This window comes from Chelonia mydas, chromosome 1 (assembly GCF_015237465.2).
Source record: "Chelonia mydas isolate rCheMyd1 chromosome 1, rCheMyd1.pri.v2, whole genome shotgun sequence".
Lineage (NCBI taxonomy): Eukaryota > Metazoa > Chordata > Testudines > Cheloniidae > Chelonia > Chelonia mydas.
In genome coordinates, this window is record NC_057849.1 from 218004354 (window position 1) to 218029876 (window position 25523).

General features: G+C 46.3%; 1 long non-coding RNA gene and 1 other non-coding gene across 3 annotated transcripts in view; both read left to right on the forward strand.

Annotated features, from left to right (window-relative positions):
* LOC114018789 overlaps window positions 1–25523 on the forward strand; it is a 56470-nt gene that overhangs the window by 23544 nt on the left and 7403 nt on the right. Inside the window, exons 2-4 of one of the 2 annotated variants that reach the window (XR_006285831.1) lie at window positions 6005–6164; window positions 7275–7475; window positions 8819–8930. This is a non-coding gene — a long non-coding RNA (uncharacterized LOC114018789). Of the gene's footprint in view, window positions 1–6004; window positions 6165–7274; window positions 7476–8818; window positions 9168–25523 lie in introns of those variants that run through there. The other variant, XR_003564025.3, reaches the window with a different exon arrangement.
* Window positions 10481–10554, forward strand: TRNAI-AAU. The gene has a single exon. It is a non-coding gene; the product is annotated as a tRNA-Ile (tRNA).

Sequence of the window (25523 nt, forward strand, 5' to 3'; positions counted from 1 at the left end):
ACTATCCAAATACTTTACAAAAGTAATTTAATTACATGCAGTCCATCTGGGAACCCCCTTTCAGTGTTCAGCTGAGATGGAAGCTGTCATGGCTTTTCAAACCCCAGGAGTCACAAAGGGTCATGATTGTGATTATACGGTAGGCTGGGCCTACTCAGACAATCCAAATAGCACTAAAGGGAGTAGGGTGGAAAACGAGCCTCTGGTCCATAGTGCTCTGTTCTTTGGCAATTGCAAACTCCTCGATGTAGCCATGCAGCTAAAGGTTTGTGGCCAAGGCTGGTATGAACGTCCTGTGTCAGTAGAGGTGGGTGTGAGTGCAGTGGCAGGCTTACAATGGCGCACTGGCTCCATGGAACCGGGCCCATGCTCAGAAGGGGCCCTGGCCAGCTCCGCTTGCACTGCGCCCCGAGACCCCGCTGGCTCCCTCCACCCCCACTTGCTCCTCTTGGTCTGCCCGCTGGCTGGCCGAGGCCTCCTCTCTGCCCCCTAGCCTCTCTGCCCCCTGCTCCTCTCTGCCCCCTGGCTGGACCCCAGTGCACCTCTGGCTCCAGGCAGTCTCTGCTTCCCACCAGCTGTGGGGCCGCAACTGTCTCCCCAGAGCTGAGCCGCCTGGGACTGGTGCAGAAGCCTGGCCAGACTCAGCTGGGGACAGGGGGAGGAGGGGTGACAGTAGAGGGGGTGGGGGTGGGGGGGGCCCTTGGCTGGGCCCCTCCAGGCAAATGCATCTTGAGGGATCCTGGCTGGGGTAGGCCCTGGCCTGGCTGATCGTGCCACTCCCGAGGGGCTGGAGCAATTCCCGGCCCCGGGACCAGCCCTGTCTATGCTGCTGGCTCAGCCCGGCAGACACAGTCGCCTCCCAGCAGGGATGGTGAGTGGGTCTCCAGGGGGCCTGGGTGGGATGTTGGGCTGTGGGGAGGCGGCGAAGATTTGTGTGTTGGGGCACTAGGCAGTGGGCGTTCTATGTGGGGTGCTGGGCAGTTGTGATGGGGCTGTGAGCAGGGGGGCGCTGGGCAGGGGGGTGTTGGTGTGCAGGGTGCTGTGCATTTGTGGGGGAGGTCTAGGGGAGCACTGGGCATAGTGGGTCTGGGAGGGGGCTCTGGCCATAGGGAGTTGGGAGGTATTGGGCAGGGGAGGCTGTGTGGTGTGGCATGGCATGGGTCTACCCCCGAGGGGAAGGAGCAGGCTGGCAGCACAGGGCCAGGCCAGCCACTGTGCATCTGGCAACTGCCAGTTCGTAAATAGTGCCCTTGCAGTGGGCTGGGTGGAGTGGGGCTGCCCCTGCCATGCCATGCCCCATTGACTCTGGCGGGCCCCTCACTCTGGGGACTGACCTCCCTGCGCCATGCTCCATTGCCTCCATTGCTCACCCCTTCCCTCTGCCAGCCCCACCCTACACTATGGAACTTGAAAACCCTAGAGAGCTTTTCACCAAGGTTTGAAATAGCTCAGGAAATATTTATCTGGCAATCACAGAAAGCATTTATTCAGAAATAATGTTTTTTAAAGTGAAAAAAAAGTCACTGAATATTCAGTTCAGGCCTCCACCCCAATTCTGAGTTCTCTCTCTCAGGGGCTCAACTCAGGTGGGGTGGACAATGTGAGATACCTTTAAGCCACGTTTGCATCTGCCGGGTCCTGCTGGAGAGCTGTCTGTTCCCTGGCACAACTTACAGCCACCTCAGGGACAGCTCTAAGTTATACCAGCTTCCGATATTCACCTCTGGGTTACTTCACCAGCCTAGGATAGCCGGAATGCACCATGCCCTCTCCCGCTCTGTGATGGGGTATAGAAACCCCAGACTGGACAATATGGGGTTAATGAGCTAATGTAGGCTCAGATGGCTGTGCATCCTTGCACCTGTGAGCAGTGTCAGGCTTAGAGGGAGGAGCTTAAGAGAGAGACCCCCCAGCTCAGTGGGTGGTAGACCAGGGAGGGGAGCACATCAGATTTTTAACCTTCAGCTCTTGAAGAGAGGACTGGCTGAAGGTGTCCCCTCCCCAGTTGACTGATGGCCCCTTCCTGAAGAAAGGGATGGCCAGGTGCTCATGCACCTTGTGAGAGACCCATTCTCCACTATTACCTGTAAACTCAGTTCATTTCCATTAATTCCCCTTGTTTTTTGTTCGTTGACTACCGCGAGAGGGGAGAGACTTTAAAGTGATCTGGTTGGAGGGCCAAGTCAAAGGAAGAGGCAGACAACTGCAGGCCTGGAGCAATCATTGGCTAGAGCAGGGGTGGCCAACCTGTGACTCCGGAGCCACACGCAGCTCTTCAGAAGTTAATATGCGGCTCCTTGTACAGGCACCGACTCCGGGGCTGGAGCTACAGGCGCCAACTTTCTCATGGGGCGGGAGGGCTCACTGCTCAACCCCTGGCTCTGCCACAGGCCCTGCCCCCACTCCACCCCCTCCCCTGAGCTTGCCATGCCCTCGCTCCACCCTCTCTACACACCCCTAGAGCCTCCTGCACGCCATAAAACAGCTGATCGGGAGGTGCGGGGAGGGAGGGGGAGGTGCTGATTGGCGGGGCTGCCGGTGGGCAGGAGGCGCTGGGACCGGGGGGTGGAGGGGAGCTGATGGGGGGCCTGCTGATGTATTACTGCGGCTCTTTGGCAATGTACATTGGTAAATTCTGGCTCCTTCTCAGGCTCAGGTTGGCCGCCCCTGGGCTAGAGATATCTGACAAGGAGAGAGCTGCTATGCCATGCCTGGCCACATAGAGGTGCTAGTGGTGAGTCAGCCCCTTCACATACACTCCTAATCCATCCCTTACTTGCCCCTGAACTGAGGGCTGCAAAAGGAACATGATGCAAGATGTAGCCTCACGCTCCCAGGGTTTATTCCCAGGGGCCATTCTGCCTCCTTTATGGCCTTTACATGCTGCTGACATGCAGTGAAGAGGCCACAAAAGGGGAGAGACTAGGGACCCATTTCCCTCACTAAATAGATTAGTTTATAACTTGTAAGAAATAAAGCAAAGGTGATTTTATATGTGCTATGCTATAAGCAAGGTCAGATTTCCTGAAGCTGGACGCTTGACACAGCTGTCTTGCCAGGATTGCATCATCTGTGTGTTGATCCAGCATTCCTCTCTTCTCCCAATTCCCCCTCACTCCCCAAAGATTGTCTCTGCTCCAGGCCTCATTCTCTTTGCATGAAATCTTGGCAATATCTCGCTTGCTTTAAGTCTGGCCTCTGCTTCTTCTCACACTGCTGCTGGTTTACACGTCCCCTCCCTCTCTCTCACAAAGCCCCCATTCTTTCAGATGCAGAACTAGAGCACTATTTCTACTTCAAACCACAAACCTTTCCCCCCACGCCCATCATCTCCCACCCCCTCCTTTTCTTTTACAGTCCGTGGCCCCGAATGGCTCTTCTTTTGCAAAAGATCATGCAAGGCAAAAAAATCACCCTCAAAAGTGCACACATGGCAAGCTGCATAAGCAATATGTGATCAACGCCCCAAATGCCTTCTGCAGAGTTAGGAAGGAATAGAGTTCAACCACTAGTCACATAAATTCATAGCACTGATTACATCCCTGCTGCAAACACCCATCAGTGCTGGTGAAATGCTGGATTTAGGTGCAGAAACAGGCTGGTTACCAGGGAGCAACTCACTGGCTGATATAGTCTAGGTAGAGCTGGTCAAGAAACATATGGTTTTGTGTTTTTTCTTTCTTCTGCCAAAACTTTGGATAAAAAAGGTTTTTTTGTTTTGATCCAATTTTGCAAGGGGGGTGTTTGTCAAATAACTGAAAACCAAAAAGTTTTAGGTTTGGGGGCTTTTAAAAAATGAAAATCCAACATTTAAAAAAAAAAACACAACTTTTCTGTCTTCCTGGACATTTTCCATTTGGTCGAAAATAATTTTTCATCAAACTGAAGTTCTGACAAAAAATTTTCAGCCTGCTCTCGTTGGTAAAAATGATCCCCCCAACAACAGGGGCACTGGCCAAATACTGTAGTCTCAGTGCTAACCACAGGGTATTTGCCCCACAGACACGATTACAAAACTAGATATATAGGTGAGTACATACAGGAAATCTTTCAAATTGGTATCAAAGCCAATCACGCTACAGGCACAGCCCTGCCCTGCCACTGTAGTTATTAACACTTGTACTATAAACAGCCCCCAATACTTTACCCTACAAGCGCAATCCCCTCACATGCACACTCATGCCTGCAGCCATCCTCTCACAACACCCACAAGTCCTACCCACATCACCACACACACTTCCCCATCCCTGTTCACACATCTTGACACATACTATACTAAGCACATGCAATCACACATTTGTGGAGACAACTGCGGATGTGGAAGTTGATACATAGACTGTGAGGAGCAGCCCTGATGCAACTCAGTCATGTCAGAGGAGAATATGTGTCCCTACACATGGGTTGACCATACTTTGAGCATATGATGCTAGGGATATTTTTTACTAAAACGATTTTTTTTTTTTTTTGCATCTGCTCCAAGATCAACCATGGTGAACTATGCACCACTCAAGCCACTGACATCAGTGTGGACTCAGGATGCTATGTCCTCCCCAATCTCTTTTCTGTGATGCAATGTATGGCTGTACGCATCTATGACCCGACTTTTCCGAAGTGCTCGCCCTTCAAACCTCCAGTTGAATCTCATTGGAGCTGCAGGGGCTCAGCGCCTTTGAAGATCAGGCCTAAAATGGGAACATAGTGTTTTTGGAATGTCTGGATCAGCAGCTCAAGGAGCGCTGACAGGTCTGGTGTATGGGAATGGAATGGTTGGTGTGACAGGCCAATGTCCTACATTCTAACTGACTGCTACCCCTACCCAGAAATAGTAAGTTCTTCTGGGTCGTTCAGTTGAGGTCCAAGTGAGACATACAATGGAGCAGTGATAGGTGCCCTGTCTACAGAGCATGTTGTCTCCATGGGGATTGATTCGCCTTTCACGCTGGCGAGCACTGGTGTAATTCGAGATTTGTGAGAGTTAGTTCTGGTGCTCACTAGAGCAAGTCAGAGTAAAATCAAGTCCCATGTCTCCAGGGAAAGCAATTGCGGAAAGGTAGGTGCAAGTGCAAGGGCCAGCGTGAACAGCAGCAGACTAGGAAAGGGGAGAGGAACTTTGGATCATTTCCAACTGTTCCGAGCCACACCTATGCTCAACCCCAAGTCAGGCAGGGGTAGATCTATTAGGGATTTAGCAGTGAATCGTCTTGAAGAAGGAAACCAAATAGCGATATCTTGCAATACCACATGCACAGAAAGGGGGAGAGACGAAGGGGCCAGGCTGCAAAGAGGAGGAAATGGAAGGAGACCTGTGCAGCTATAAATGCCATTGGTAGTTGTGACCACTCTGCTGAAGTACGAGCTGGTTTGGGAGGAAAAAGGGTTTGCCCAACTCTTACAAGGACTTAGAAGCAACTTGTGAGAGACCAGTTCCATGCCAACCACTTACATCTCAAAAGGGGGCCATTGTCATGAAGCATCCTGTCATAGTGGGAGTCCTCTGTGGCCTGGAAACACTGTCTGGTAAGTAAAGACTTGTCACCAGTGCTGTTCCTTTCCGCTCACTGTGCGGCCATGTGCAGATAAGGACACACGTAATGCAGCTCTACCTCCCTTATACTGTTGTCAAGCTGCACTGTCTGCCCTGCACGCTGCCACTTATTTTGTTTCTGGCCACTAGTTACATGGGGCTGCTATGATTAACATGACTTGTTCATCTGGTGTTCTCTGACCTCACTTTCCTAGTGGTATGGTATGGCCTTAGATTCATCCATACTGTATTAACTCCCTTTGGTTGTGTATCCATAATCCGTTGCTGCATGATGGGAGTGAAGGGGAACAGCAAGGTATTGGCATGTTTCCTGCAATCTGGCCTGCAGTTCAGTGTCTACATGTGGTAAATTAGTCCCCTGAAGCTCCTGGAATCCTATTACGCCCAGTACTCCAATAATTTTTTCTGAAGCATGCCACCACTTTCTCACATTGCATTTAATTTGTGTTTCTCATCTAGGTGGTACTCATGCTGTGACTGGTCCATGAGCTACATCCAGCAGTTGTCTCATATCCATTTCAACACAGTTTTCTGGATGCCAGAGAAGACATCACCAGAACTATGAAAGCCTCCTCTTGCACGTGACACCATCCAGTGCTGATGGCAGAGAAGGAATCAGGTGGGACAACTTGTATTGAGATAGTTGGTAGAAACATGCCTAGGAGCAAGTCTGAACATGTTTCACCTTTATCCTCCTGCATATGGCTCTCATACTCGGAGTTCTCAATCGGTTAATACAGTAGTGTGTCCGGACATGGTAGAATTCCATTGTTAGATCTGCTTTTAATAGTAGGTAGTAATCTGGGAGTAGAATAATGAACCCACTTGGAATGATTCTTACAAAAGAAGAGTTATGTCTTCATGTGCCTTGAGGGATGCCCTACTATGGATGCTACTTCTCACACCTTGCCTTCAGGTCATGCCAGCAAACAGCCAGGGTCAATAGCCCTGACAGCAATAACCTGAGTGCTGTTCCATGATAGCGTTAGTGCAGGGGTTCTCAAACTGGGGGTCGGGACCCCTCAGGCAGTCGGGAGGTTATTACATGGGGGGTTGCGAGCTGTCAGTCTCCACCCCAAACCCCGCTTTGCCTCCAGCATTTATAATGGTGTTAAATATATTAAAAAGTGTTTTTAATTTATAAGGCGGGGGGGTTGCACTCAGAGGCCTGCTATGTTAAGGGGATCACCAGTAAAAAAGTCTGAGAGCCACTATGTTAGTGGGTGTCATTATCTATACAGGCCAATATGGGATCTGATCTCCTTGGTAGCATTACAGGGACACATGCTTTACAGGAGGGATCAGGCATACAACACTTGTGCTGGGTGAAGATAAGGTTTGGGGTAACATTTTTGATGGCAGGAATGGTGCTGGCACCATTGATGATGTCTCCTTGGAATTGTACCAGACAGATGGCACATCTCGCTCCACCAAGAAGTGCCAGAACCCTGGCAGCAACACTAGGTCTGATGATCAGGGAGAGGATGAAGCAATCTGGCTGTGATGGGGGCACATGGCACCCTGCTAACAGCAGCGTTGTGACTGTAGAGTCTAACTTCTGGGAGAAAAACCTAATAAATGGGGCCTGGTAAGCTGAGAAACCCCACCAGGAAGGTGATCATGCTGCTGTGGGTGACTTTCATGTGTTGAATGTATATAGCTTGACTGATACCTGGCAACACAAACAGCAACTGAAGGAGAACCTTACAAGTGTGCATGTCTCCTTAAGGGCTCGCCAAGAGGAGCTGCTGTCAAGTCTGCTAGCATTTGAAGACCCAGATCTCAGGAAGATTAACGTTCCCCAGTTCACAGGAGATGTCACTGACTCATTTTGCCATAGTGCTGTTGCACAAGCTGCACTCGTACCACTGAATGTTACTGCTGATCCATGGAGGGCATTGCCATGCCTTCTGGCTTAGACATGGCCAAGGTAGGCACCACTGGTCTGGAAACACTCTGTGTCTGATAAAGCCACAGAACTGAGGCAGGAGATCAGGGAAAAGGCCAGGCCAGGGTCTCCTGGTGGATTTTCCAGCACTTAACAGATGAATGGAGCTGCTATTGCTCTCCCAATGTTGTTGAATCTCCTCCTCCACCAGAGAGGTTAAGTGACTTGAATGAGCTGCACTCAGGCATGCTGCATAAAAACAGTTGGGGATGAATGGTGCGGACACTTGTGCAACTCAGTTTATGACCACATAGGCGTGGGATGGCATCACTGTCCTTAAAGTAATTCATGCATCATTCCCACCCTTTGAATTCCATTCTCCTGCAGAAGCATGTCTGCTGTTCTGCATGTGTAGAATTGTCCTATTTGTGCTGTGTGTGTGTGTGGCCAGTGGGCCACAGTGGCACCTCTGTGTAAACAGCAGCTGAATTAACCTCGTTTCCCCTGAAGTAGGGTAGTGAGTGTGCCCGTTTCCTTCTGCTTCAGCATGTGTCTGGAAACTTGGGTCCATAATCATTGATGTTCTCCGCCTGGTTTTTGCTGCTCTGTTGATGCAAAACAGCTGTAAAGCAAGGTTAAGTGGCCAGCTGAGCGAGTTTTGTGACACCAGAGTGGCGCAAAGCAATTAGGGCATACTTTGAATCTGGCCCATGGTTTCATAGTCATTGGTGTCCAGAAGAAAATAAAAAAAAACTATTGCATGGGACCAACTTCCTTTTGCAATTGCCGGGTCAGGTGCTCCTGGCATTGAGTGTAACAGCTACATTGTGATTCTGTCCATGGGGCCCATGTATCTGTCTGCCCATGTTTGTAGGGTTCTCATGCACCAAGGTTAGCTTTGTGGTTGTGACAGCACCTGCAGAACATGACCAATAAGCTGGTTTAGAACAAGCCCCTCTCTGACACTGCAGCTGGGACTGGATTCAGTGTTCGGATCTGGATTCCGATTGGGATTAGGTTTAGGGTAAAGTTCAGGGTTTGGGTGTGAGGCAGGTTTGGATTTGACAACACTGAAATCTCATGAACTGTCCTTGCAGTATTTCACCCCAAATGGTAGAAATGTTGCAATAAGAGCTGATTTAAGCCAATGGGAATTTTGCTTGTGTCAGAACTGCAGGATTAAGGCTGCTATTTGCAAGCTTTTATAACCCTCCACTGCCCCCATAAATCTTGCTGGACATTGCAAATTAAACTTATCATATTCCATCTCCAAGTAAATCAGTGTCCACTAAACTTTGTAAACATTTCTGCATTTCTTTCAGTGTAGCCTAATAGCTTAAAAATATTCAACATTTGAATGGTCCTTATTCAGCTTTCTATTTTAGGTATTTCTGAGGCACCAGTCGCCCTGGTCTGTGTATGCATGTAGCTGTTGGTGAACTTCTTGTAATGAAGAAACCATCTAATTGTGCCGAGATTGCAGTACTGGGATATATTGTATGTCAATGACGTTACTATGGATTTACTCAATATTTGCATTTTTATATACTTTATATTTTTAATAACACTCTGTGACCAGATGTATTAATTCATAAAGGGCATGAGATAGCAACCCTTATATGGAGTAATTCCATTGACCAAGAAACATATCTAAATACTCATGCTTCCTTTTATTCCTCAGACATAAGTGGCTTGTTTTGGATGATTTTTATTAATAAATAATAGATCAGCCTTGCAATACTCTATTCACCGACTGACCCTGGGCAAATTTTGAGGAGTGGATAAAATACCCTGGTCCAAATACACAGCTATTTATGGTATTTATATGGCCATTATTACCATAGTATCTGGGTATCTCACCATCTTTAATGCATTTACTCTCACACTCCCCTTTAGAGTAGAGAAGATCTGTTAGCTCCATTGTGAAAATGGAGAACTGAAGCACAGAGCGACAAAGGGACAGATTTTTTTAAAGAGATATTTAGACAAGTGAAGATGCAGATAGGCACTTAGTGGGATTTTCAAAAGCATTGTAGGTGCCTCACTCCCACAATAGGAATCGGTCACCTAGGTGCTTTTGAAAATCCTACCAAGTGCCTATGTACCTCTTTAGGTGCTTAAATACCTTTAAAAATCTGCCCCTACGTGACTTGCCCAAGATCACACAAGGCATCTGTGGCAGTGCAGGGAATTGGATATGGATCTTCTAGCCCTAACTCAGGGCTAACACCCTAACCACTGGGCCATCTTTCCTTCTGTCTTTGATTTCAATGGAGCAGTTTATACCTGCTGAGGATCTATCCCTTTATATGCATGAGACTATCACTAATGTGACATCCTCAGAACCCATGAGAATGGTGATCAAGGACAGTTACATACAGATCTCTCAGACCATAGCACAGAGATATCCCTTATGGAACAGTCCTATAGAATTGAATAGAGAACAATCACCTTTCTGCAGAATGTTTAAACCAACCTTTAGAATTCTACAGCAGGGATAAATTCCCTATTACTTTTGATGGGGTGGTTTTAAAATTCTGTATTTGGATTCATTATTTTTCCTCAAGCTTTTGCCAAAATTTCAGTCTTAGGATCAGACCAAGCATGATAACATTTTAATCCAAAAAGCAAAATATAGGCAACTAAAAAGTGGATTTAGGTTGGAATGCCTATCTCAATCTTAATTACTATGGCCCAGATCCACAAAGGGATTTAGGCACCTACACCCCAGATTTTAGGCACCATTATGATCCATAAAACTGCTGCATGGCTGCCACCTAACCCTATAGGCACCAAGTGAATTTAGGAACTTAAGTTTTCACTGTATAAGTTCTCTAGGTGTCTTAAGTTCCTGCCTCTGGGCATGTGCACTGCTGCCTCACTGTAGGCCTCTGGAAGCCTGTCTCATACCTAAACTCCAGTGCAGTTCACAAAATGGAAGAAGATATGTGTTCCTCTCTTTGGAAAAGACAGAAAATATCATGTTGCCTCTATATATATATCCTTGGTACGCCCACATCTTGAATACTGGATGCAGTATTTGTGTGGGCTGGCTAGCTCAGCTGGGTAGAGCGTGGTGCTAATAACGCCAAGGTCATGGGTTCAAGCCCCATGCTGGCCACTCCGTGTGCTGGATGGAGAGTGTGGCTTCTGCTCTTTAGGGGGGAGGGATAGCTCAGTGGTTTGAGCATTGGCCTGCTAAACCCAGGGTTGTGAGATCAATCCTTGAGGGGGCCATTTAGGGATCTGGGGCAAAAATTGGGGATTGGTCCTGCTTTGAGCAGGGGGTTGGACTAGATGATCTCCTGACGTCCCTTCCAACCCTAACCTTCTATGATTCTATGTGGTTGCCCCATCTCAAAAAAGATATATTGGAATTGGAAAAGGTTCAGAAAAGGGCAACCAAAATGATTAGGGAGATGGAACTGCTTCCATATGAGCAGGGATTAATAAGACTGAGACTTTTCAGCTTGGAAAAGAGATGGCTAAGGGGAGATATGATTGAGGTCTATAAAATCATGACTGGTGTGGAGAAAGTAAATAAGGGAGTATTATTTACTCCTTCTCATAACACAAGAAGTAGGGGTCACCAAATGAAATGAATAGGCAGCAGATTTAAAACAAATAAAAGGAAGTATTTTTTCATACCATGTACAGTCAACCTGTGGAACTCTTTGCCAGAGGATTTGTGAAGGCCAAGACTATAACAGGGTTCAAAAAAGAGCTAGATAAGTTCATGGAGGATAGGTCCATCATGGCTGGTTAGCCAGATTAGGCAGGGATGGTGTCCCTAGCCTGTGTTTGCCATAAGTTGGGAATGGGTGACAGGGGATGGATCGCTTGATGATTACCTACATAGGCACTGACTCCATGGGTGCTTCAGGGTGGGGGTGGGGGCATGGAGGAAGGGGTGGAGTGTGGGCAGGGCCTGAGGCTGAGCGGGGGTTGAGCACACCCATGGAAAAGAGGAAGCTGGTGCCTGAGATCACCGGCTCTGGGCTAAATGGACCTTTAGTCTGACCCAGTATGGCCATTTTTATATTATGTTCTTAAGTTCCTGTGTTCTGCCTAACTCATCTGTGGCCTGATCCAAGAAACGTGCTCTGAGCACATCTGCCAAATCAGGCCCCGTTCAAAATCTGGCTGCCGGAGGAGGCTACTTAAATCGACACAGGCAAAAGAGCATGTGAGAATGGCGCTGTAGCCTGGTGGTTATGGTATCAACGTGGGACACCTGGAGTTCAGTCCCCCTGCTCCATTGACCGTTACTGTAGATTGTGCTGGCTTTTGTGAATTGCATTCTGAGGCACAAGTCTCTCCCCATGCATTGTATAGAGAACTTAGGTGTCTAACACAGGCTTTGTGGATCTCAGTGTTGTTTCTTTGACCTTCCTAGGTGCCTAAAAGTTAGGCCCTGTGACACTCAGCATCACATGCCACATGTAGATCACTCGGGTTACCAGCCCGAGTGAAAGCCTTACTTGGGTTTTAGCTTGTAGCCTAAAAATGGGGCTTAGATGCCCAAGTACATTTATGGATCCAGGCCCCACCGACTCTGCTATGAGGGCACAGGCTAAACCTTTTGAGTGCTGATAGTTCTTCACAATCCACCCCTACTCGTGTGCCCAAAAGGACTAATAAGTTCTCCCACAGCACACAGGGAAAGAATCACAGCGGCTCATCTCGCTGTGGCACATAGAAACATGGGATACGACACCAGAAGTCCAGGTGACTGGTGGGGGAAGCACAAGTCAGGACCCGATAATTCAGGCAGTGCTTTGCAGTGTGGCTGCTCACATCTAGGCTAGGCTAACCCCGCTGCTGATCACCATGTTAACTCTGCAGTGAAGACATGCCCTTATTTCCCCATTTTACTCATGGGGATACGAGGTCTCCTTACCTCAAAGAGGTTGTTGTGAGACCATTACTACAGTTATGAGGGACTTAGATCTACCTTAGATAGAAATACCAGGTGCAATGTTGAAAGAGTTTACATTTGTTTATTGTTGAGTAAGTTATTTTTATTTGGACTATGATGGTGCTTATTATAATGAATTTCTCTAGCAGAAAATTGCTGATCCCATTAGAAAATACAGTCATTAACTCGGAGAGTCATCAAATGAGAAGAACTGAAATCAAGGCTAGAGCATGCTGTAGCCGGTTTTTGAAAAGGCTGTGCCAGACTGTGATCTCAAACCAGTCTAAACCAGAAGTCCTTGGAGTAAGGTGTAAATCAGGAATAAGTCAATGGGCCAGATACTCTGCCAATGTAAAAAGCCAAAGCTCCTCAAACTCAATGCACCTGCACTCTTTTACACCAGCACAGAGTTTACTTCAGTGGAGTAGCAGCAGTGTAAGTGAGAACAGATTCAGACAAACGGCCACATGCTGAGCTGGTGTGTTTTGGCATAACTCCCCTGAAATCAAAGGGACTATATACCAGTTTATATCAGCTGAGGACCTAGCCCATTCTGTGTAACAGTTATTGTGTACACTCATTCTTCACAAGTGTCTAATGCTGGTATTATGCTAAGGATGAGCTGAACGACAAAATTCAGATTTAGCCCAGGATCAAGCATGTTTGAATCTGAGTTCTTGGGTTTTAGCTTTTTATAGAGATCTGAATCTGAACTTCACCTGTGTTCAGGTGTGTTTAAACATGGGCCTAAAACAAAAGCCTAGATCTAATTCTTCAAATTCAAGATAATCACTCTCAAGGAAATAACCACTCTTGTAAAATTAACTTGAATGGACCCAATGTCCTGTGTTGGCCTGGATTTTGTCTATTAATGCGCGCGCGGGGGCGGGGGAGGGTTAGGGTATACTCTCAAGTGAAAGGAGGAGCGCTATTTATAATTGCATTTGTGACTGCGCCAGCGCTATGTCCATTAATGCTCAAATCCAAACAATGTAATTGAAATGATAGCTTTTGGAGACACCATCAGATTACTGGAGTCTCTTGGCAGCATTTGCTCCTTCCTTTAAAAGCACAGAAGTTGCATGCTATCAGCCAGAACAGGATGAACCAGCTCTGCTGGAGTGACTGCCTCTGAATGAAGCAGGCAAACTTCCAGATATCGGTTTCCCTCATATTACTAGATTCTAATAACCCAGGCTCTCTCCTGGCTATAGACTTGTGTGCTCCTAGGAGAATTATTTCTTTGTTCACAAAGAGTCTGGGCGTCAATCCGAATATTACCTTTTCAAATCATTTGGCAAAGGTCAAAGAGTCACTAATGTAATGACTTCCACTCAACCCACATTCACCTTTCAAAAACTCCAGAGGTTACAGGTGACCCTGGGAGCATGTCCCAAAAGTCAGCAGACTCAGACTCCATCAGCCCAGCAGGGGATGCAAACTCTGGCGTCAAGGGCTCTCCACTGATAATACCTTTTGCCTACAGTTCAGTTGAAAGTATTGGCAACAGGAGGGCCCCTACTAATCTCGGTTGTTGAGACGGTGTGTAGAGAGTGACTCTGTGACAGGCAGGACCTACATCCTGAAGGAATTTATCGATCAGAATGAATGCTTTGACTTGCACCGGAAAATGAACTAGGAGCCAGTGACATCTATGGAGAATAGGACTATGCATTCCACATACCAAGGAAGGGTTATATTGTGGCACATAGCCACAGCACTGAGCTTGGGGCAGAGCAGACACACCTCACCCTAGGGGACAACCAAGGAAAGACTGTCTCCAAAGGCACAGTCCTTTCTCAAATTTCTTTATGCAGCACGGTCTTCAGTCAGCTACATCTTGGCCATCTCCTGCAGCTGCTTCTTCCCTATCCCCTGATGGGCAACTTGTACTCTTAAGGGTGAACATTGCGAGACTTTCTGTTCTTCTCTATATGCCAATAATGCAACTAAACCTGGCCATCACATGAGGCATGCAAGATGGGGATGAAGCCTGCTTGCACCGTCCTTCCTATTGCACCCACATAATATGGCCAGTGAATAGTCACATGTTGCGCTAGCTAATGTCGTCAAGGCTATCCCCTTGTCCAGCCATGCAGTTATCCAGGCTAGAGGTAGCAAAGGACAAGTTCTTCTTTTGATTACACCAATGGTAGTCCAGGGAAACCCCAATGAAGTCAGCTGAGTTACTCCAGATTTACACTAGGTTAAGCGACGGCACAGTTGGGGCCCTACTCTGCAATTTACACAGGAGCCAAAGAACTAATCCCGAATGATATTGTGACAGGCCAGGTGAGAGACTGATAGTCATACTAAGGCCTTTTAGAGCCCAATTAATGCAAACAACTCCCCTTGAAGTACATTGAACGGCGTGTTTACAACAGACAAAGTGATCAGACCCTAAGCCCTGGTCTACACCATAGATTTATGTTGGTGTAACTACGTCGCTCAGGGGCATGGAAAATCCACACCCCTGAGCAACACAGTTATATAGGCCAAACTCCCAGTGTAGACAGAGCTATAGTGACAGGAGGGCTTCTCCCATCAGTATAGCTACCACCTCTTGGGGATTTCTCCTGTCAGCATAGGCATCGACTCTGTGGGTGCACCGGGGCTGGAGCACCCATTGGAAAAAAATAGTGGCTTTGGGAGAGGGCGGAGTGAGGGCAGGAAGAGGCGGAGTGAGGGCAGGGCCTTGGGGGAGGAGGCAGAGTGGGGGTGGGGCCTCGGGCAGAGCAGGGGTGGTGTACCCCTGGGGAAAAATAAAAGTCAGCGCCTATGCCCGTCGGCATTTGTAGTATCTTTACTAAGCGCTGCCGTGGCACAGCTGCACCTGTGTAAGTGCAGACAAGCCCGAAGAGTTTAAATTAAGAGCTTCAAAAGAGGCTCCCATGGCCCAGTTTCTTAAAAGGGCTCCTATGCACTGTACAATTTCTAGTGCAGACAGCTCAGAGCACTTCTCTCTTATAGTGCATTGGGAGGATGCCCTAATTCACTGCAGCTGGCCTCAGCCTGGTTTCCCTCATGGATAGGGCCTGACAGTTCCTGCACTACAAACTTTTGTCTGCTCGGGAGAGAGAAATAACCATCGCCCTGTTGATTTCTGGATAACTCCTCACAGAAACATTCATTGGGACCCAGCTATAGGTTAAAAAAAAAAAAAAAAGGACAGTAAGCTAATGTCTTGTGCATGGATTAAACAGGGATTCATCCTACGACCTGGAAGGAAAGGAGAGTGAGAAGCGTCAGTGCCTCTGGACTTCTGGAAAAGCCTTCTGGAATTTAATAGGGATGAAACTAATAGAGGGCTAGAGAAATGTAATGGAGCCTTATAGCATTTAATAGCAAATGAGACTCTCTGTAGATTTTAAAACCAGCCCAGCAGAATGTTAAGCACGTATCCCTGCTGTAGAATTCTGTGGCTTGGTTCGATCACTTTTCTTTAGAATGTGTATTCTTTACTAAACTCCACAGGCCTTTCCTGCATGGGATACCTCTGTGCTCAAGGTAACTGCTCAAGATCAGAACACTTTAGATGGGTCTGAGGCTGTCACTCTAGCAATAGCCTTGTGAACATAAAGAGTCAGATCCTCAGCTGGCGTAAATTGATGTAGTTTCCCTGGCATCAATGGAGTTACATTGACTTACATCAGCTGAGGATCTTTCCCAAGAAGTGCTATTGTAATGAATTCAGAGAACCAGCCTGGATCTGCTATCAGCTATTTCAGGACTCACTTATTTTAGAAGCTATAATGAGGCTTGTATTGATCTCAGCTGCATTAGAACCATGGGTAATCTCATCAAAATATTAAAATGCATTCTCTCCAGCCAGCTAGTGGTGATGTTCCCACAGTACAATGCACTAGGCTGTGACCATGGAGGGGGAAGGAAGCTTATGAAAGCACTTGGGCTTCCAAGAAACATTGTGTCATACACAATGAGAGAAACACTCAGTAAGTACCATCAATAAATACTGACCAAGCCTCCTCTCTACTAGTGAGATGTCTTTGTATCATAGCTGGGATGAGAGAGTGAGTCAGGGGGATGTAGAGGATGTAAATTACATATTGGGACAAAGCTCTGTCCTTTCCTCCGTGGGTCCCACTTTTCCTGGCAGATTTCGCTAGCCTCAGAGGCTCACATTGACCCTCTATGTAACCCTTCTCTCTCTAGAGACAAGGGTCACAGTCTACTGAGCCATTTTCATCATAAGCCAGCGAGGGAAGTGAGGAGAAGTTATCCTTCCTTGCACAGTCTCTGTTGTCTCCCAGTCTCAGTGATTAATCAGGGGGCAAAGGTGCAGGGGGGGAGCCTGGGCCCACCCTCTACTCCGGGCTCCAGCCCAGGGACCCTAATAGTACCAGCTATGGTAGCTGACCTTTTACATGTACAATTCCCTGGGCTACTCCCCCCACAGCAGCCCTCATTTCCTCAAGCTCCACTTCACCCTTACCTCAGGGCCTCCTTCCTTGTGCCTGATATGGTGTGTACTCCTCAGTCTCTCCAACAGCACAACTTCCTCCCACAGCTCCTGACATCCACACCCACCTGACTGGCTGGGAGGCTTTTAACTAGTTTCAGCCAGCCCCTGATTGGCTTCAGGTGTCCCAATCAAGTTAGCCTTCTCCCTGCCTTCTGGAAAGTTCTTAATTGCCCCCAGGTGTCTTAATTGACCTGGAGCAGCTGCCATTTCACTTATCCTGGTACCAGGGATTTGTTTAGCCTGGAGCTAATATATCTATCTCCCACTACATTTCTATAGCCAGCTGGCCTTGCCCTGTCACAATATGGATTAGAGAGAGTAAAAACGGTTGCAATTTAGTGTAATTTACACATCAAGGGGATGGAAAGGTGGATCTGTAGCTGCAAAACTACAAAGGTAAGAAGGAATTCTGCTGACAGTTATATTGGTATAAATCTGGAGTAATTCAGTCGATGTCAGGGATTCCACATTTAGCTGAGAGCAGAATTTGACTGTGTGTTGGGTGGAGGGCAGGCTCTTTTATCTGACACCTTCTTACATCCTATTGTTGACTGCAACAGCCCTGCCCCTTCTAGTTTTAATTCTTCACCTCCTTGAAGCTTGTGAAGTCCCTTAAACCTGCAAGAAGTGGGTGTAAACTGATATCAGATCAGATCTTCCATCTCCTTTGCACAAGTGTAACTGACTGCACAAAGTACAAGAAAGTGGAGAATCAAGCTCTTAGTCTGTAATTTGCCCCAGTTTACACCCTCACTTTCGTACCTTGCTGTGACTTAAGCTATGTCATGTCTGAATTTGCTCCAAGAGCAAGATAATTTTTGTGGCTCATCTAATCCAGTCTCCTACATGGCAACAGGAATGACTTCATCATCCTTAAACCACCTCTTTAAAGCAATGGTCTGCAACCTTTTTATGCACAAGATCACTTTTTGAATTTAAGTACAACCCAGGATCTACCCCACTCTTTCCATGAGGCCCCACCCCACTCACTCCATCCCCCCTCCCTCCATCGCTTACTCTCCCCCACCCTCACTCACTTTCACTGTGCTAGAGCAGGGGGTTGGGGTGCGTCAGGGGGTGCAGGCTCTGGACTGGGGCTGAGGGGTTCAGAGCGTGGGAGGGGGCTCCGGGCTGAGACTGGGGCAGGGAGTTGGGGTGCAGGATGTAGTGGGGGTGCAAGCTGTGGGAGGGAGTTTGGGTGCAGGAGGGGGCTCTGGGCTGGGGAAGAGTGTTGGGGTGCGGGGAAGAGGTTTGGGGTGCAGGAGTGGGTATGGGATGTTGGCTCTGGGAGGGGGCTCAGGGCTGGGGCAGGGGATTGGAGTTGGGGTACGGGAGGGGGTTCAGGGTGTGGGAGGGGGTACTGGGTGCTGGCTCTGGGAAGGGGCTCAGAGCTGGGGGTAGGCGTTTGGGGGGGTGCAGACTTCCGCCGGGCAGCACTTATTTACCTCAGGCGGCTCCTAGTCGGCAGCACAGCGGGGCTAAGTAAAGCAGGCTCCCTGCCTGCCCCAACCCCGTGCTACTCCCAGATGCGGCCATCATGCCCCTGCAGCCCCTGGCGGGGGGCGGCACATGGCTCTGCATGCTGCCCCTCTCTGCAGACTCCACCCCCACAACTCCCATGGGCCCACTGGAGATTAAATTTAACAGCTCAGCAGTGAAATCTTGAGTGCCTTGAAATCAATGCGAGCTTTTCCAGTGACTTCAATGGGACCCCAGATCCTGGGGTATGGTACATTCCTATCTTTGTCATGCCCCTGGACATAGGTGCTGGAACTAGGGGTGCTGAGGGTGCTGCTGTACCCGCTGCCTTGAAGTGTTTTCCATTATATACAGGGTTTACAGTTTGGTTCAATGGCTATGAGCACCCCTACGATAAAAACTGCCCCTGGATTTAGTTTGGCAGTGACTTTTGAAAAAAAAAAACTTCAAAAACAGACTCCAACGAGAAACTGCAGAATTGGAATTAATTTGCAAACTGGACACCATCAAATTAGGCCTGAATAAAGACTGGGAGTGGATGGGTCACTACAAAAAGTAATTTCCCCCTGCTGATACTCACACCTTCTTGTCAACTGTTTGAAATGGGCCACTTTGTTTACATTGGCCTCATTAGCACTACAGAAGTGATTTCCACCCCTTCTTTTCAACTGTTGAGAATAGCCCACTTCCACCTTAATTGAATTGGCTCGTTAGCACTGCCCCCTCCACTTGGTAAGGCAACTCCCATCTTTTCATATACTGTGTATTTATACCTCCCTACTGTATGTTCACTCCATGCATCTGATGAAGTGGGTTTTAGCCCACGAATAAATAAATAAATTTGTTAGTCTCTAAGGTGTCACCAGGACTCCTTGTTGTTTTTGCTGATACAGACTAACATGGCTACCACTCTGAAACGTGATAATTATTGTTTTCCTTAAAGCCCCAGCTCCTGGAGTCAGGTGGATATGGGATGATTTCAGCCTTCATTCTTAAAGAAAAAGTAAGTTTCTAGCCCTTGTGACTGTGGCAAAATCTTCAAAATGTGACCCCAGTGAAGCCTAAAGACTCAAAAAGCAGAAGGCCACCTCAAAAAACACCAAATCTATTATTTTTAAATAATCTCATTATTTTTAAGCCAATCTCACGATTTTTCATGAGCCTGACTCATGACTTTTGAACATTTGGGGTTGACGATACTGCGAAAGTAACTTGAAATTGTCAGTCTCACTCCTGTTTAAGGTCAGTTTCTAGTCTATTATTTGCAGTATGGTAACACCCCTAGAGCCCCAGGCAGGTGCAGTATAAACTCATGGGACTTTCCCCTAAATAGGATGTTTTCAAAAGTTGAATGATCTATTCCATGCTTGGTGAACTGCAGAAAGATAAGTAGCCTAAATGATAGAAAGTCATCTAGATTTTTCTACAACTGTTTCAATTGTTGTATTCAAGAGTAAGAACATGCACTAAAATTTTAAGCCTAACTGGGTGTCCCTTAAGTGACTTGACACAAGATGTCAGAACATGTTAATATTAGAGCTGAGTGGGTCTAATATTTATTTAATTTTCTTTATTTATATAAGAATTAGATACAGTGCTCCTGGCAGCTAATTTCTAAGTTATTATCTGCAAAAAAAAAAAAAACATAGAGTTTTCAGGTGCCTAAGTAGCCCCTGGAATCACAGTTAAAGTTGCTCCCCGCCACACACAATCTGAAATGGTGCCTCTGGCTCCTCTCATTGTCTGTTGGGGGACATGGAGGGGATTGGTGAAGGAGAAGTTGTGTTGGGGGTAGATGGGAGTATCCGACACACACAGCACTCCAGTGAATTGTTGGCTGGCAGAGTTCATAGAATCTCAGGGTGGGAAGGGACCTCAGGAGATCATCTAGTCCAACCCCCTGCTCAAAGCAGGACCAATCCCCAATTTTTGCCCCAGATCCCTAAATGGCCCCCTCAAGGATTGAACTCACACCCCTGGGTTTAGCAGGCCAATGCTCAAACCACTGAGCTATCCTCCCCCTGTGTCATCCATGTGGCAGCCCCAGGCTTTGGAAACTGCTTTCTGTCCATGACAGTGCCAGGATTGAGGGAGCAGAAATGTGGCTTAAAACCATTCTTCCTCTCCACTCTGCTGTACTGTGCATAAACTCAGCCCAGTCCAAGCTTTGGCCCTGGGCTGCTAAGGGTCAGATTAGAATGGTTAGATTTCAGCCTTTCTTCCATCTCACTTTTCCCTCTTTCTCTCTCTTTCTTGCTCTCTCTCACTTGCACATGTTTTAGTTCTCTAAATTGCTGAGGATGTGTTGGAGAACCGCTGTGTTTATTAGGAGCCTGCAGAGCCCAATTTTTTTTCCTTTGCATGCTCTTGTGGTGGCATTGATCTGACCTGTATTTCGAGAATATATTGACATGGCTACGTTTGATGCCTTAAATGTTGTTATTACACCTCTGTAGTTCTGGCTGCAGGGCCATTCCCTGACTCAACTGCTACAAAATAAAATCTAGATTCTGAAGCCTGCTTCTTAACCCTGCTGTTGGGGAGTTCAGGCAATCAGCTTCCCCTCACTACCCCTCCATGCATACTATAGCTAGGGACCCCTTCCACATTTGTTATCTTACATATCACGATCATGTCCCCTCTGGTGTTTCTTCTTTCTAAACAGTCCTCGTCTCTCCATGCCTGTAATCATTTTCATTTTCCTCCTCTGAGTCCCTTCTATTTCTGCTATGTGCTGACTGAAATGAACACAGTTTTCCAGGAGAGGGCATCCCATTGATTCATAGAACAGGTTCAGTATTGTTTTCTATTAGAGCCGTGCAAATAATGGATTTTTTCAGTTCACTGGCAATTCTGAAAAGTTACCAAAAAGAAATGTTCAGGTCCACACAAAATGTTTTGTATTGATTGAGTATTTTTTGTTTGTAATTTTTTTAAAATGTGAAGTAAACACTGAAGCAAAAAGTTGTCGCTGACCAAAGAATTTAAATGTTTCGTTTCAATTTTTTGAATGTATCCAGTATGGCAAAAAAGACATGAATTCACCAAATGTTTCCATGTTGCCAAATCTCATTCTGTCGCCAAAAGAAGATTTGGCTGACAAATGTCACCCAGCTCTATTCTCTCTCCCTTACTTAATACGTCCAAATGATTCACTTCTTTGCCCCCTGCTTGTGAATTAAGCAGAGGTTTAGACTGAGCTGCCCAGTTTTTTCTTGAGTGGTTACAGTTAACTGAGAACTCATCAGTGCGTACGAGTAGGTCAGTTTGGTCCTTCCAGTGTACGAGACTTTGCACTTGTCTACACTGACCTTGAGCTGTATGGCACATTCCTTCCCCCCTCTATTAATTCAATTGAAAAATGTCCAATAGCTCCATTGGCGCAGGTTAAAACCCTTGGCTCACTGGCTTGGAGCTGTTTAGATCTGGCTGCTGACTGGATGGAAGGGACTTTGCCTTTGAGGAAAACTCCAACAAGGATCTCATGGCTTGTGATGAAGAGCATGGTGGAAAGGAAAATGGCAGGAGGAGGGAGGAAGGCTTACTATTTTGTGGAGGTTACTTTACCAGAGGATGGAACATCACTAGCTTGTTCTGTTGGGTTCAACAGGCTTAGATTATTCTGTTGGGTCTATCAGGAAGGTTCCTCTTCTCCTCTGCATCTGGTTAGGTGTTTGGAATCATCTCTTTCTGATCTGGAATACCTCTCAGCAAGCCGTGCCTTTGTCCCTTCTAAGTGGGCTCTCCATTGGGCTACTTGTGGTGTGTTGGAAACTGTTACAAATGACAAGCCATCACTTTAACTGTGAGGACCTTCCAGGACTTGTTATAGACAAGGGCACTCTGAGGGAAGACATGTGATCTGGGTTGTCCGAGTCAGTCAGCAGACAGTTTGGATGGATCCAGTTTAAAGCAAGGTGGGGTGAGTTGTCTCTCTGCTTTAGGGAGCAGACTCTTTCCTCTGTCTCTCTGTTTTTGGATTCTTATATATTATCATTCTGACTTCTAAGAAAGAAAGTAGTCTTACGCTGCAACCATCCAGCAAGAGTATTTATGTCTTTTTATCTAACTTCTCTGAGTGTGTACACTGTGAACATAATTCTTGGAACCAGCTGGAAGCCACAGCTGGTGCAGAATGAATTGGCCCACCTGTCAGGCAGCAGTAGCCAACGGAGACCTATTACCCCAGTTCAACAACTGCACTGGCATTGATTTTGATTTGTAATTCACTATAAGGCATGGGCCTTGGCTGCCTGTGAAGCTGTCTCATTCCCTGCTCCAGGCCTCCTCGGGGAGCCTTGGAAATATTTTGAAAAGTTTGAAATAAAATGTGGTTTCAACTTTTTCAAAGTAAAATTTCAGAATTCCTTTTCCACAGGAAATTTTGTCTTTAGTTCTGTTTCAGAACAATTCTTCTTTTGATTTCAGAATTTCACAGTTTTCAGACAGTTCTAATTTTAACGCTTTGGCTATAGGCCTTTCCTCAGACCCTGTGAGTGGGATAGAGCCATTGCAATGAACTGGGATGCTATCGCTCATCTGGCATGTTCAGCAGGCTCATTCTGTCTGCATAGGCTTGGTGCATTCAGAAAAAACATCAGGTAGAAATCCTGACCCTGCTGAAGTCAATGGGAGTTTTGCCACCGATTTTGGTGGGGCTAAGATTTCACACCGTGTGTCTTCTACCTTGAGGTTGCTTTTCAGCAGTACATCAGGCATGTTCTGCTATGATTCAGCAGCATGGCGTGTGGGTATTCTAGCTGGATCTTGCTGGTACGTGTGGCAGCAGCCAAGTGTTAAAGACATAATGTTACCACACAAGGTTTCAAGTGGTGAGGTCTGTAATGGGCTAATGCTACAGTAAGAAGACTTGTTTATGCACCTTTGGTTCAAGATTTGAAAGGACAGTGGAAGTGATGGTACAGGTGGAGGCATACCAGCCCTTTCTCTAAGACAACCATAGTGAAACACAACTTTACAATAAGAAGACAATGGCATGTGCCAAGAAGCAGAGAGTAATTTAATTACTTCTGTAGATGTCATAAATACAAGGGATGATTTATCCTCCTTCCCTCCTGGGGATTTTGGACAGGAAGGAATTTACCTGAAGCCATTGAGAAAGATGCATTGAAAAGAAAATTACAAAACATAAGAAGAGAATAGAGATTGCTTCAACTATTATTGATTCTTATTTGTCCTGGGGTAGTGCCTAAAGGCCCTATTAAAAATCAAGGTCCATTGTGTTAAGTGCTGTGCACACATGTGATACAAAGTTGGTTCTTGCCCCAAAGAGTTTATAATCTAAGTAAGAGACAATGAACCACATTGTCCCCTGAATTTTGACGGCTTAGGCCAAGGATTAATTTGGCCTACTGCATTACATAGGAGACTGCATCTGTGGAAAGGTGTCTTGTAGTGGACTCAGAGAGACCCACATTAAATGATGCATCACTACACAAGTCCCAGAACTCTCACATAGTGACTCCAATGTGTTTAGGTCAGAGAGCACATAGCACACTGGAGTGCTGTTCCTTGACTGGGGCCTTAGGAATTACTAAATACAAATAATAACACAATTCCAGTGAAGAATCCGTGGCTTCCCCCTAAAGTCCTGTGAAGCTGAAGCTGATCAGCAGCAGGTTCTTCACTGATATCTTGCAAGAAGACATTTCCTTTATGTTTTCAAGCACGTCAGGAAGCTATAGGCTCAATCTGTAGCAACATTCATGGAACGTGGAGGGAGGAGCATAGATTGCGGGATGGAAGAGTTTGAAGGAGGCACCAGGAAGTCAGTTCATGTGCACATGGCATGCTGGCTGCAGTTGCAGCATCTCTGTAAATAGGTCTCTTAATAAAGAGCCCAGTTTAGTCTTAGAAATATGGAGTCTTCTCATGTTGTTAGCCAGCATACAGTACATGAAACCCAATCCAACTCCCATTCAGGTCTACAGAAAGGCTCCCACTGAAATCAGTGGGAGTTCGATCAGGCCCTGTATACAGTAGTGGACCTTAAATTGAAAACCTTTTTGGAAAGTCTTTAGAATTTAACAGGGATGTAATCAGTAAGATTCTATAGAAATGTATTAGGTTCTATGAAGTGACAATGACAAAAGAAAGGATGCTAAAAAATTGAAGAGAAGAATGATTTGAGGACTGGAAGACATTCCATAGAGAGAGACTTAAGTCTCTCAGTCTCTTTAGCTTATCAAAGGCTAAGAGATGGCTTGATCACAATCTATAAGTATCTACACAAGGAACAGATAGATATCTGATACAAAAGGGCTCTTTAATTTAGCTGGCAAAGGCAAAACAAGATCCAATGGCTAGAATTTGAAGCGAGGCAACTTCAGTTAGCCCCACACTTTTAGCAGTGGGGGCAACTAACCATTGGAACAGATCACCAAGGGATGCGGTAGATTCTCCATTGCTTTAAGGATGGATGGGGGATTTTAAAATTGAAATCCATGGGAGCAGAATTAGGTGAACACTTGGCATTTTTGAAAACTCCACTCAGAGTTTTTAAATCCAAATTGGATGTCTTTCTAAAGAGATGCTCTAGTTCCAACAGAAGTTAATGAGGTGGATGCAGGTATCAAAAGGTGAAATTCTATGCTATGGTACATGTTATAAATGAGGTCAGATTAAATAACCATAATGGTCCATTCTGGCCTTAACATCTAGAAATCTATGAAAAAATACTCAAAACTTACTCTACAGAAAACGAGAGCCTTTCTTTAGTGTATGGATAGGTGGGTAGGTTTTTTTTTTTTAACTGCACAATAGAACTCTATGGCAGGGAAACAAATCCATGTTAAAAACTACAGGACGGTTCAAAATCTATAGAAACGTTGTCATTTTCTACTTAGTTCTCTAACTATGGCCCTGATCCTGCCAACATTTAAGCACATGCTTCTTTGATTAAGGTGGAGCACTATGGATAGATGAGGCAGAAAGTGGGAAGAGAACAGAATATATGAAAGTTGAGGTCTGCTGTGGAAGAAGAGTGTCCTAAAGGTTGGACAGCTGGTTCTAGTTTCTTCTTGTGGCGGAGATGAAACTCTTGAAAACCGTGATGGATTTTTTTTTTCAACAAAAACAATTTTCCATTCAGTTTCACTTAACATAAAATTTGAATGTTATTTCTTAGGGCTTGTCTTCACTATGGGGGTAAATTAGCCTAAGTAATGCTACTCCAGCAACGTGAATAACG